Source organism: Parasteatoda tepidariorum, chromosome 1 (assembly GCF_043381705.1).
Source record: "Parasteatoda tepidariorum isolate YZ-2023 chromosome 1, CAS_Ptep_4.0, whole genome shotgun sequence".
Classification (NCBI taxonomy): domain Eukaryota; kingdom Metazoa; phylum Arthropoda; class Arachnida; order Araneae; family Theridiidae; genus Parasteatoda; species Parasteatoda tepidariorum.
In genome coordinates this window covers 52,372,356-52,387,783 of record NC_092204.1, presented here as the reverse complement: position 1 = coordinate 52,387,783, position 15,428 = coordinate 52,372,356, and positions in this window count along the sequence as shown.

Sequence of the window (15,428 nt, the reverse complement as noted above, 5' to 3'; positions counted from 1 at the left end):
ATATATATATATATATATATATAACTAGATTGCTAGAGAGATAACGGTTGTTGTATGGAGGATTGTTCCGTAACATGTTCTTGTAAAAATGGATTTCATGGCAAGAAGCACTGGCTACCTGAGTGTTGGTACTTTTTACCGGTAAACGAATGCGGAATTTTTTATAGTGTAATATTGGAGTATTAAAAATAAAATCTTTCTCTTTTATTTTTTAATCTCTTGAGGAATGAAAATCAAGTACTTATAATAAATTCGTCATATTTTTGCAATTATAGCTAAAGCGCGTAATACTAACCCAAACATACAGAATTTAAAAACTGCATGATATTATGCAATCCAAATGACGGAGCATGATGTTTGAATTTCAGATTTCTTTTATCGTAAAAAGAAAGTTTTCTTTTTTATTTTTTATTTTTTTTTTTCATTACACGTCGGAAGGTTTTACTGGTGCTCTCTTTCTGTTTTTCACATTTGAAAGGGAAATAGCAGTATCTTGTATTGTTTTTGAAAGGTTGAGTGGCGGAATAAAAAGGAGAACAAGGTTCAGTTTTTTTTCATTTCTTTCGGCTACAAAAGCATTTTAGAATATTATTATTTGGTTTTCGAGTTTATCTCTTTCGCAGAGTTATGATTCATAAAAATGATTATTCTAGCACAAATGCTGAGATTCGAAAAATAAACTCGATAGTTTGACTTTGATTACAGCATTTTAAAAATTAATTAAATAATAATAATAATTATAATAATAATAATAATAATAATAATTAAATAATAATTTAAAATTGATTAAAAAATTTTGCACCGTATCAAACAGAATAGAAATATGTATTGACATATTTATTAAATTATATTTACTGAACTCGTTTGAATTTAATATGAATTTAGAAATTAATCATATTTTCCGAATGGCATTTATTATGGTAATTTTAGTTACGTGTAAACTTTAAAAAAAAATAGAAATATAGAAACATTTGAAAAAATAAATATATGAAAATGTGCTGTCATCAGTAAACTTTAAAATACATGTTGATTAAACTGTACCCACATAAAAAAGTTCATTACAATAGTGTTTTACTTCATAGAAAGTACTGCATGCAGCGATCTGTCAAAGATTTAATATGGTATCCTGATATAAATGTCAAGAAATAATACACCCAAATTTGGTATGGTCAAAATAACCAAAAAAACTGGTAAACTTTACCCTGTTTCTAGCTCTATGAGAACACCAAAACTCTCTTCGGTAATGATAACAATAATATGCAATATATAACAATAATAAGGTTTTATAATATGTAAGAAAATGTGGTAAATATGGTAAAATACCTTAGAGCAAGGCATAAAAAGTATTTATTCGGTTAAATTTACTTTTCAGTTTTGTATTTTTTTACTAAATGTGTGTTATTAAAAACTTTTATTTTGGAAACCAGAATTTCTAGGAAACCATTACCGAATGGAAAAATTCCAAATGAATGGTTTAAATATATCTGGCTGTATATTTTGATTTCATTAAAAAGAATAATGGAAATGTTTTTAAAAGAAATGTCATTGACATACAATACGGTAATTTCAACTGTATTCAGTGTATTCAGTTGATGCAACAAAGTCGCTTTACGTAACCAAGAGTAAAATAAAATTTATATTCAAAGAATTCATTCTGAAATCAATTCTGCATCAAACTTTCTCTCTCGAGTGTCAGAAAGATCACTTGAACAAAAGACAGAGAAATTCCGGAATAAATTACGGTAAAAAGTACCGTAACTTGTGTCCCGGTACTTTTTACAGTAAAATCCATTTTTTAGTGTAAGATTTTACGAAACACAGAATCTGATGCATCGTATTTTTTTAAATGCAGTTGTACTTAATATAAAATCACTATAATTAAATGAGTATTGCTCTAAGAGTTACGGTAAAAAATGTAAGTTAACAATGGATTTTATGAATGGTGCACCCAAGACTCCAGTACTTTTTATAGTAAATTAATACTGAATTTTTTATAGTGTTAGTTTTAATTAAATCCATAATAATTTAGTGAACAAGTGCTCAGAAATCTATTCAATTTCCTTCCAATTACTTAGTCTCTAATTTGTTAAATGGTGTTTTGACATTTATCTACAAATTGTACTTAGAAGCTTGTGTTGACTTGAAGAACTGTATTGGAAGAAAAAGATCATTTATTTTGTTTTGCGTTTGCGCTTCTCCAATGTGTCAAAATAATTTTTTTGGAATTATTTGCACAGAACAATAAATTAATCAGTAAAAATGAAAGTTACCATTACAACTATTTAAAATCGTAAAATTATTTACCACATCATCTGATAATTATAGTTTAGGGAATACTGAATAATATAGAATTTTCGATACAACATTGGTAAAAATTATATAGACAAACCCACAATCCCATGTCTACTATTTTTAAATTAGTTTTAAGCATATCTATTGTGCTGACATCAAATACAGTTCAGTAATTTTTACCAGAATGGTTTTTACCGTGTATAATAAACATTGGTTCCGCGGATAAAATCAGTTTTAGTAGAGGAATCAACCAATTAATTTTGAAGCAGTTAGCTTTTAATTAAATGCGCCGTATTAAACAATTTCAAAAATAAAATGTCTCAGTGTAAAAGAACAATAAAAACTAATTTCGTCCTTCATTCCAAAATAACAATTTTTGAAATAATCGAAGAAAAAAACAACATTAGGTGATAAAAAATTACGGAAAAAAAAATTTGAAATAGTTCTTACCCATTCATCCTTCCAATGCCATAATTAACTCTTAATCCTCAACAATGATATAAAAATTATAAATTTAAACTCCATTTTTATAAAATAATACTTCGATTCCACACACAAAATAATTTTCAGCAATATGGAATAGTCTTTTTAATTTTAAAACATTTTTCACTTAATTTAATGCGCCTTATAAAACAATTTTAAAAATAAAATTACTCAGTAGAGCGTATCATTAAAAATCAGCCTTGTTCGTCTTACTGAAACAACAATTTTTTGAAATAATAAAAATGTAAAACGACTTCAGGTAAAAAGGAAAAGATTCTAAGTAGTCCTAAGTTTGTTCCAAATGAAGTTCATACGCATTCCGAGCATTTCCCCTTTTCACAAAATTCACTTTTTACGAGAGAAACGAAAGGAAAAAAATAAGGGTACAAAAAAAAGATAATCTTATTTCATTTGCATATCTGCATTGCGTACCCATTCCAGATCCGTTTTTTGACACATCAAGAACCAAGAAATAGCAACCAGCGAGGCAAATTAGATTTTGTAACCCCAAAGCAGTGATTACTTATATTCTATACTCGAGGAAATTGACTCGCCTACATTTCCTTTAAGAACGAGAACTGAAATAAAAAGTAAAACATATCGCGTATCCAAAATAGTGTTCTTTTTATTTACCGTTCCTTTTATCAATAGGCTTTAAATGAAAGAATAAAAGAAAACGAAATTTTGCAGTGCATAAAATTTTAAAAGTTGATCTTCAATGAAGGATATTTTACATGTTTTTTTTTCTGTTATATGAGACGTTCAGAAAAAGTTTGCCGAAAAATTAATTAACTTGTTGATACATGCTTGTAGAAATTATAAAGCTAATAAAATTCGTTGCAAAACCTAGAATTTAGAATTTATTTCAATTCATTAAATACAGAATGTCCTATTAGCAACTGAAATTATGAATTTCGAAAACTTATGAGCTTATTTTCAGAACACGTTCAGTGTTAGATATGTACTATGTTTTCTGTGTTTGTTATATTTTCTTTATATGTGTCATTCTACCATGCATATTTAGGATGAATGTATTTACAGTAAAAAGTATTGGTACCCTGATTGAAAGAACATTTTTATTTCTTATTAGTTAGAGTTTCTTCTTAGTCAAGAAATTTCAATGTGTACAAAGCTAGAGAAGTTAAAGTAGGTTAAATATTAGCTTAAATAAGGTCAAACCAGAAGTCATGAAATCCAAAAAATATATAAGAGAGTTAAAGCGAAACACTTGCGAAGATAATAAAAAATAATAACAAACATTTTAAAGTTATCCTTTATACGAAGAGTACATGATATTTAATAAAGAAAACAATTAAAGATACCTTGAAAACAAAAGCAGTACAAGATAAATATTTTTAAGATTTTTCAACAATTAGTCGATATATTTTTCTATTTGCTTATAAAGTAATAATTTTAGTTAAACGGCTTTAATGAGTGTAGTTATTATGTACTATTATTAAGATAAAAATATCAGTTATGTAAGAGCAACGAAAAACGTTACTCCGTGTAATACAGTGTAATAACATGTAGTAGAGAAAGAAGAAAAAATAATCTTTTCCTTCCAAATAACATGTAGAAGAGACAATGACATGCGGTAGTGATGCTCTTGATAACATGAATTGACGGTAATTATAACTTTAACATTTACAGTAAATCACATTTGTCGTTCCGTAACATGTTCTGATAAAAATGGATTTTGCAGTGAAAAATACCGGCACCTTGAATGCTTGTACTTTTTACCGTAAATTTTATGCTAAAAACTTTTTCATTGTACAATAAAATGCATGCGATAACTACATTAAAATGCCTTCAAGAACTTATATTAGTTTTGTTAGGGCAGTAACATGATTTTACATCACTTAAAAGTAATCTTTTTAGAACCTTGAAAGTTTCACCTTGTTCCAAACTGCATTCGCCAATTAATTTTCCATCCCAATACAGAGCAGATGGACATTAATTAGCGCAGAGAAAACACTCTTTTATTTCCAAGACATCAGTATCGGTACTTTATATCGTAATTTTATCCGATATTTTTTAACGTGTACACTTAAGAATTAATCTTATTAGTTAAAAACTTTAATTTTACCAATTTGTTTAGATTGTGGTCAGCTTAATAGAAAAGTCTTGTAAATCCAACTAAAAAAAGTTATTTTAATGTTTATAGAAAAGATAAAGCAAAAAACTTAAAAGACATTATAAAAATGATACAAAATAAGCAAAACGACATACAAGATGTCTTGTATACGAATATAATAGAGGATAAAAAAAAACGAAAGCATTTACAATATGTATACGGAGTTAATATAGTCATACAGAATTAAAATATTCATGTAACTACACGAAAAAATATACATGACTTGGTATTCTAAGCAGAAATAAGAAACGAAATGAGTAGGATTTAGCTCTATACGATTTCACACTGAGTTTTGAATCTGACTACATAGCGAAACTAATTTAACTTTAACTTTGCTTTGGAGAATAGGATGGATCATTTATATACAAAAGCATTCTCGCATGTGCATCGTATTTAAATAATTAATTTCTTTTATTAAATCTGAGCTCGTAAAAAAAGGTAAAATAATGTAATAATAATTAAGATAATTGCATATTTCTTCAAAGCAAAAAGATTTAACCCATTTGTTCTATTTTACACTATACCTGCCTGCAAAATAGCTGACTTCCATAATCATTTACTTAGTTTATTGCTTTCAAATGCTTTATATACACTCATATGTCTAATATTCTCATATATCCATGTATATATACAATACATAGTCATATATCTATACAATGTGTATTTGGTATGTGTACTATGACGGTGAAATATAAATATGGTGATTAATTATAAATATGATCATAATATGGTTAGTATTAAATACCAATGCTGTGTATTCTAGTTTAAAATAGGCAAAAAACGGAAATTGTATCTATTTATACGTTACATATAGGGTATTTATACATTTTTTTCAACTTCTGACATCATTCATTTGTACTCTGTGTAATAAACTTCTTAATAAAGCTTAATTTCATAAAATTACAAAAAAATATTAAATGAGACGAGAGTCTACCATAATTTAATAAAAAATTTTTGATGGACAGAAACAAAAAAAATTATGTGAAATTAATGGCAAGATAATTTATCTTTTTCCTTAATAATTATGATTGAAAAATGGAGAAATAACATAATTCAGTATTCTTCAGAAATTAATTACATAAATCTCATTATGAAAGATTTGCTTTAGAAATGCTATAATCATAATTAATACTACAAATTCTACTTTAATATCAATGTTTATCAAATTAAGAAATATAGAAATTTGTCGATTAAATTTTTTTTACATTAAAAACTTATTTGACTTCAATAACTTAACTAGTAAGCTAAGTTAAGGCATTATAACGATAAAACAGATTTTCCTCCTCAAATATAATTAAAATAAATTGGCAAATACTGCAATGAATTTAAATTGGAAACAGAAATAAAACTTAGATTTCTAAAATTGGTGCTTAAAAAGTCTTTTTCTAAGAACTACCCACGTCGTAATAGATTTTTTTTATTTAATTCGGTCTAGTGTTGATTGAAAAGAATTGGATAATTACTCCTTACAAGTCACTTTAACCTATCAGATTTAGTTCTTTTTAAAAAAAAGAATTTAATAAAGCGGATTTAATAAAACGTTATAGGAATTAAATTTTCTGGGAAAAGTCATTTGATATTTTTAAATCGAATTTAAAAAATAAGTTTTCTTATTTTATATCTTTTATTTCATGCCTTGATTCGATATCTTCTAATGAAATACTGGTTTTTATTTTTACTTTTAGAGAATCTTGAAAAAAAATGTCCTGTTCCTTTCCTTAATTTTTATGAGACACTAGAAAATCCTGAGAATTTCTTAGCTCCACTCATTAATAATTAAGTAATTAAAGTTATTATATAATAAATTTAAAAATATTTTTAATTAATAATAAAACATATCTTTTCGTTTTAAGAACATAATAACGTAAAATCACTTTCAGAAATGAAATTATTCAATTTTTATGACTCAGCAATTTCTGAACTGCATTTGTATAGTTACAAAATGATATATATTTGACAAAACACAAACTCTGAAATATTTGACGAAATTGCTTCTTCACTTGAGTATCATTTCAGTTTACTACAGAAACTCTCCTATATTTTTTTATTGATTTAGGTAGTCACTCCTCATATTTTTTATCAAAATTCACTAATACCAAATTTTATCATCGTAATAAAGATCAAACTGAAATAATTATGAAAATATTTTCTTTTTTCATAGTTGCAGTTGAAATATTTATTACATAGAGACAAAAACATTTTAATAAAACTGCTCTAAGGTAATGACACTATTAGTAAAAAAAATCTTTAAAAAAAAGAAAGAGAAACATAATTCTGTTTATGAAAACAGTATTAATCTTTACTAAATCGCTTCATTAAAAATTACGGAGTTTCTTTTTTCGATATTTCCATAGAGCCAGAAACATTAAACATGGTAAACTTTACCATATTCTGTTAGTTTTGACCATATTTTTTTCTCAATGTATGATTTTTTGTTAAAAAGAAATTCTTTTTGCTAGCTACATTTTTCTTTTAACAGCTTTTCTCCAACTGTAATTTTTATCATAAGAGAAATAATTTTTCTAATACCACTTCTTAATTGAATTTTGGAATGTATATATTCCTTATACTATTTAAATAGATTTATTAACAACTTTTGCTCAGATATTTATCGTTTTTTTATTTATGTTTTTCTCCTTGTTCTATCAAAAAAATATTCTCAAAAAAAGTTCCAATGAATTTTAAAAAACTCATTAAATCAGTCAAAAAAGTGTGCTTGTTGCTATAAAAAGTATTGAGATGATGTATTTATAATTTTTAGAGATTATTATTAAAAATAAAATTTTTTAATATTGCGTTAATAGATATTCACCTTCGTGAAGTGACTCTTTATAATAAAATAGGTAATAAGCTGAGTGCTGAAGTAGTTTGAACTTTTACTTGTTATGTAGACTTCTTTAATTCCAATCGTTTCGATGTTGCATTACTCACTTAGTCTTGCGCAAATTATTTTATGTTGAATTTCATAAACGGTTGTGTAATTGTTATGAATTTGTTTAATGCTTTTGCGAAGTTTTATGAAAAAAATGAAGAAATTTTCATATTATTTGAGTATTTATTTCACACCATTCTGAATAACCTTTTCACCACTATTCCAACTTTTAATACACCAAACATGTAGATTTTGAGCGGTAGCTCCCAATGCTTTTTCGCCAATAAACATAAAAGGTCATGATTTAAGTGCTAGAGCTTCGAATCAAAATATGATTTTAAAAACTATACATCTCATCTTACCTATATATCTCATTATCTAAGCATTACAGCGGTCAAATAGTTTAAATATTTTAGAAGTTATTAAATTTTTTAATAGCGCTTTTGGTAAAATTTTTCTCCCCAGAAAAATAGTCATTAAAATCAATGAAAAACTCTGACTTTTTTCAAATTTTTATTGGGAAAAACAATACAGCTTTGGAAAATCTATATAAAAATTAGATTTGAAAATTAGATTGCAAATACTTGCACTTTCACAAAACTAGTGGCCTTTCTTAATATTGATGTTTTGAACAATTTTCATAGCTGACTAACGATAGGCAAAACGTTTGCTAACAGCCATGAATTATTGTTAGAAATTCAGAAATTCACAGCATTTACCAAAATAGTAATGACATTTCTGGTGAGAAAAATAAAAAATTAAATAAAATAAAATAAAAACATCTGGTTCTGACGAATAAATAAATAAATAATTTTAGTTATAAATTAAAATATATGGTATTTAAACCAGCCATTTGGTAATTTTTAGATTCATATGGTAACGGTTTAACAGAAAATCTGTTTTCCAAAATTATCTTTCTTATTAAAAGGCATTTAATAAAAAATACAAAACTTGAAATTTGGTTTCTCTGCATTGCTCTAAGGTATCATGATAAAATTACAGATTTTTACCACAGCTGCTAAATTTTACCACAAATTATAAAACAATATTTTATTGTTAATTTTGCCAAAACTATTATCAAACGCTTCAGAAAAATTGCCAAGCTTATTCTCTTATTTTAATGTTGAACTTAATCCAGTTTTCTCTACTTACCAGTTTCAATTACACAATGCCTCTCATAGTAATATTTGAAAAAACAATTTCTTTGACTTCCTATAAACTATCTGTGACTTTTTTATGCAATTGCAAGTTCATTAGCTATCGAATTTTTGTATTGTTATCTCATTTATTTATTTTTTCCTTTTTTTACTTATCAGATAAAAAGTACTTTTTTTTGTTTTCAAGACTTTTTTAAAAGATCAAAAAGATTTTTCTTGACTTTCTTATTGTTTAATGCAATTCAATAACAGGATATTAAATGTTTCTCCTAAAATTTGTTTTCTCATATAATATATTGTTAAATATTTAATATAAATATTTTTTTTCTAAAAATTTTATATTAATAAACTTTACATTATAAGTTAAGATATATATTTTAATTTTAGGTAAAAACTTAAAATTAAAATGAACTTTACAGAAATTTCAATTCTAACTTTTAATTGAAAATATGGAGTTTTTTTAAACTAACATTTGTTTAAAGTTATCGCCTTGTAACATTATTAACAGACTTGATGGATTTCTTATGATTTCAAATTTATATCAATTCGAAACTTTACCTCAAAATTGATATTAAAAGATTAACAAAAGTTACAAGTTCAAAGAACACTCTTTAACGACTAAAACCAACTTTTATTAAATCTGCATGTTGGGTGAACAAGATAAAAACTTTCATTTCAAACCAATCAAAAAATTATTTCACTGTTTTTACTAATTTTTTCTTTCAAATTCACACGAGATAAGCACAAATTTTAATAAAATCGCTGTTTCGCACGTAGTTGAAAGAAATTATATTTTGATTTTACGGTAATTTGGATATCAGTGAGATTTGTCTGAGATTACAACAGCATTACAAACATCTGGATTTGATGTATCTGAAATGAATTTAAATTAATTTTCTTCTTCTTGAACTTATTTTTTGGGTTTTCACTTTTTGATGTTTCTTCTTTTAGCTATATACATTAGCCACTTACTGTTCATCTCAAATTGAAGATTGTGTAGATGCTTTTGGATATGACAAGCTTATCTATTGGGAAATCTGTAAGAAAATAAATAAATAAATAAATAAAGCACATAATTTTAAAAACCGATAAAAAAAAATATCGAACTAATACTTACCATTTTCATTACGCACATTTATCCAATTATTCCACCAAATCAATAAATATTTTTCATGTATTGTCTATTCTTTTTATCTTTTTAATCCTTCAAACAGTAAGACTGTTTTCGAATGTTTTAGTTGTCTTGTAAAACATCTATTTTTAGCAAACACTGTGCGAATTTTACAACTATTGTTAAGTTGTGTCAATTGTTGTTCGTGATTATTCAGCTATATTTTGTTTATCTTCAGCCAAGGCTATCCATGAAGACAGCAAAAAATGGCAAGATGAAAAATATCCCCCTTTTTGTTAAAAATAAAAAACGTGTTTGAGAGCTAATTTCGTTACATATGTAAATTTACCCTGAAACTGCATTTTTCGGACATAAATATGCATAAATTGAAACGATTGATACATATATATATATATATATTGATATTCTCTAAAATTTTGCTCAGTTGCTCTTAGTCTGCAGTAAACTAATTGGCCGGTAAATTTCCAGCTTTGCTAGGTTTTCTCCTCGATTTCGGGAATGAAATTACTCTTGAGTCTTTCCATATATGAGGGAACTGTTTNTGTGTGTATATATACACATATATAATTTTACGCGTCGCAAGCAGTTTTATTCTGAATAGAAAGTTTCGTTCGATAATATATATAATACATAGTCACATCTAATGTGAGATTATTCACTTATGCTATAGTTTAAGATTTAAAGTAATTTGACTTAAAAGATAAAGATCGCCTAGTAACTGTCACGAAGGTGACACTCCCAATTATCTATTAATATAATCTTGAAGGAAAATGTTAACTTTTATTATGGATAGTTCAAAATAAAACTTATTTGTTTATGTCGGATTTTTCCTAAAATATGGTTAGAAGATGGTTGCATTGCAAACAATAAGCACACACTTTAAGAGTTAGGCTATAAGTTAAAGAATACTTAAAAAATTGCTGGAAAAAAATTTTTTTTGTTCATCTATTTCATAAAAGAAATGTACTTTTTTTTCATTGTACATTTTTTAATTATTGCATTTTTTTCATCTTCCTTATTATTTGAATGACATAAAAAATATAAAAATACTGTGGATTTTGTATTTTTTTTATTTACCTCATTGATTAATTTAATAAAGACTCGGTTATTTCTAACTATAACATTAAATTTATTATTTGAAGAGCTTTTTTTTTCTTGAAAAATTAAAGTTTAAATAAAAACGCAGTAAATAGCAGGAGTAAAAATACAAAACATTTTACCCAACAGAATAATGTTTCACATTTATAAGCCTTTCCTGGGTGTAGTTTCTGGTTGTACTTTGCAGTTTGTAGTTTTTTAGGAGAGGAATTAGTAACCTAACACAAAACACGATGACAATACAATCACAATAGAAAACAGCTCATTGACTGTTCATTATTTCTTTCTCTTCAAAACGAATTATAAAGGGTTCGAATATAGATTCTTAAAGCTCTCTGAAAACCAAAATTATTATTCTTAACTCAAAAGTGACCGAGGATCGCATCTAAAAGTTTAAAATTATATAAATTGTTTTGGTGAGGCAAAGTGTTTCGCAATCACTGTCTGTAACAAATATTTTTTAGATATATAAGTAAAACTGAAGTAAAGAAATATACACATTTAAGAGAGCGCACGTTAATATTTATGCAAAAAAACACTAACGAATCACTGCTAGGAAAGACGGAATTAAAAACATCAAAAAAAGTTCGAGTACATGAGGAAATTCAAAGGTTTTCCTAACTGTTCTCTGTTTCTTTTGGCAATAAAACAGATTTTTATTTCCCACTTCCTCAGTGGTGATTCGTTTGATTTGGAATGCTTGTTTCATTTATTTTTTTCCTTCTAAAATATGAATTTGAGACACCTTTATATTTTTGACTTATTTTTTTACAAAGATTTTAAAAATATGCATTAATGGCGGTGATTATTCCACACTTTGTAAAATATTGAATAAAATAAATAAAGTTTATGGCTATTTTCCTTTTACACTTTAACATAGTTTTCTTAAAAATACAATTTTTTTTTAATTCTTCTTGAAAATATTTGCTAACAAACTTAGAAAACTACTTCGTTATTTTTTTATCTTCTTCCTTTTTAGCACCGTCATGTAAGAACCAAACAAAAGGAGACACTGCGAAAGATTGTGCATTATTGTTTGCTTTTAAAATCCAATAAATTATACACTTAAAAAATTAAATTTTAAGCACCTTCAAAAACAACTGCTTAAAACTCCATTATGGATACCTAAATTGCTTAAACTTGGAATACTTTCAAGAATTTATACAGAAACCTAACAAAGACTTATGGTTTAAAAAGTCTCATTCCTTTAGGCAGGGCGAGAGTAAAATAATTTCGTAAAGATACAGGATTGACACAGTATGAAAAAATTAACGAAAAAAAAAATATTTTGATATCTCCCTACAGCCATCTTTAAAAAACACTTACTTTAAAAAGCATAAAAGAAATCCTTTTTCTAAGATCTTACATAAAACATAAAACGCATTTTAGTTTTTGGAGAATTACTTTTTAGGCTGCTACCATTCTGACACCTGTGTCTGTTATAGTGAAGTAAGTCTTGAAAGTTTCAGACTTTTATTGCATCATTTAAAAGTCATAGATGTATGTCCACACAAAATGATATTTATCAGAAAGTATTTTGCTTTTAAATTTATCTCTGTTTATCACTTTTTGATGCATTCAAATTAAAGATGCGCCGATTTTTCTGACTGTAAGGAAGTAAGAAAGCTTCTACAACGAATTATTTATTTGCGCCTAATCTTGTTTCAAGATTTGAATGAAGTATGGATTACTTTTTACGCTGCCAACACTCTGACACCTTTATCTGATATAGTGAAGTAAGTCCTGAGAGTTTCAGACTTTTATTCCATCATTTAAAAAGTCATAGACGTATGTCTACATGAAATTATATTTATCAGAAGGTATTTTACTTTTAAATTTATCTCTGTTTATCACTTTTGATACATTCAAATTAAAGATGCTCAGATATTTCGGAATTTTTAATTACTGTTATAGTATAGAAAGATACATATATACAATTAGATAATAGATTAGATACAATTAGATAAGAGAAAGATAAATATATTCAATTAAGAAGAAAAATATAAATATATTCAATAAAAAGGAAAATATAAATATATTCAATACAAAATATATTAAAATTAGCTTCTACATTTCAAACAATATACAAATAATTTCGAAAAATTCTGTGCCTGATTTTATTCAAAAATAAGACTTTAGTGGAGGAAAAACACTATTTTTAAACTGAAAATCAGAAAAAATAAAACTCAAGTTTTAGTTTCAAATTAAACTAAAGAAATAGAGGACTTTATATGATAACGAAATATTCTGTGGTGGATTTTAAGGATATACGGAAATAAGTTACTTTAAAAAAAAATTCAGAACTTTCCTGTAGTGTGACCCTATGATACAACATCTTTAAGATTGTTTATCCTTATTGTTACAAAATAATAAAACTGTACAGGGTATTTTGTTTTCATCACTTTTACTGAACAATTTTAGAATCTTAGTCAACATCGGAGCAAAAAGTATTCTGCACATTGAAGTTTAAGAGGGAAAAAAGATATCAGAATTTAATGTATCGTCTTCAAGACCAGAACCAATTTACTTTTTTGATTAATTGAAAAGTCGTTCACCTTTCGTTAAAAATTTCCTTTCAATATATATGAACATATATATATTAATATTTTGAATTTTTTAATACATAGGTTCTGAATATGTTTCCAACATCTGATTGATAAGAATTCTGGAGATGTAAAGGTTCTCTGAAGCAAAAGAACAACGCGAATAAAGAGCAAATGATAGAACAGAGACGGACATACTATAGTTTCGGTACTAAATAAACTACCCCCTCACACCTGTTTCTTATCTCCGTTTTTTCATTATCGTGCTCAAATTCGTTATTTTAACTCTGTTGGTAAAACAACTTTGCGCGTTTTTGTCTCATTACATCTCTATCATCATTTGGTGTTTGGACACTGAGGAAGGCACTCGTTTATAGAACCGAAACTATAGTATGTCCATTTCTGTAATTTTTAATTTATGTTTTATTTCGTTATTTTTTTGTTTCAGTCTACATGATACAAAGTACTCCCTAGCATTTTTGAATATAAATCTCTTAGTTATAAAACATCTTGAAGATAGTAATGAAATAGAATAATTTTTAAAATTCGTTTTGAACAGTCTTGTTATTCAATTAAATTTGTTAATTATATAAAATATTATACACTGTTAAGCCCATCTGCATTTGGTGTTGAAAAACTCTAAAAAATTTATGAATGTTTGCTTTTTTTTCAAGTTAATGCTTTATCGAGCATTCATGCATACTTAACAACAAAATTATTAACAACAAAAATTTATAAAGCTTACTCAAAGATCAAATGCTTTTACTCCATTCACGGTTAGCGACAGGACGGAGGAGATGTGTTGCCATTTTTGAGTGTTTCTTAAATTTTAGAAAATAGTGATAGAAGAACGGTTCCTTAAATTTCAAAACATAATTTATGCTACAAGTGATATAATCGATGACAGAAAACTCCAGCTATGAAAAATGAGTAAGTTTACTTAAGTGTTAATATTATTTCTAAGGATATATATATGTTTTTTTAATTTTCTATAAAAACTTAACTACCGACCCCAGTGTCTATGAAAGACCAAGTTCCAAGATCATAGTCGATTATTTGCCAAGTCGGGTTGAGTTCACAAAGAGATCTTAGTCTATTTAATACCATGTAAATTTCAATCCTCTTTTCTGATAGGTCAAGAATATTGATTGCGATCGATTATTTTCCATATAATTTCAGCCTTCTTTTTTAATTGATTTGACAAACTAAACATGTAAACTGTTATCAAAGACATTTATATTTTCAGTTGTATAATAAAAATATTTATGTCTCATAAGTTTTATACAATTGTGTCTATTGTGTTAAATAACTCTATAATATTTAGCTTCAATTCAGATCAGTTCAAGTCTAATTCAAATCCATATTATTATTCGGTCCTTATAATTAATTGGCAAACTAATTTTGTTTTAAAAAATTGTAGATTGCATCCAAATTTAAAGATTCTTACCTTAGATTGGTTCCGCAGTGAACTGATCGTTATGACACGGTTCCCAGTAGAACACCGAAGTCCAGCATCACTGATTGCGGACAGTAAGCAGGTGGGTGACGACTTTTATCAACCTACGTTGGGGCCGAGTGTGCCCGGTATCGGTCCTCGTTAAACTGTTCTACCATAAAGTGCATGACTTCGCTCGCAGTTCTTCGGGCTACCAAAGCAGAGGTGCCATCCCCTCTCCAGAGGATCAAATTTACGATGGCATATCTTCGGATCATACTC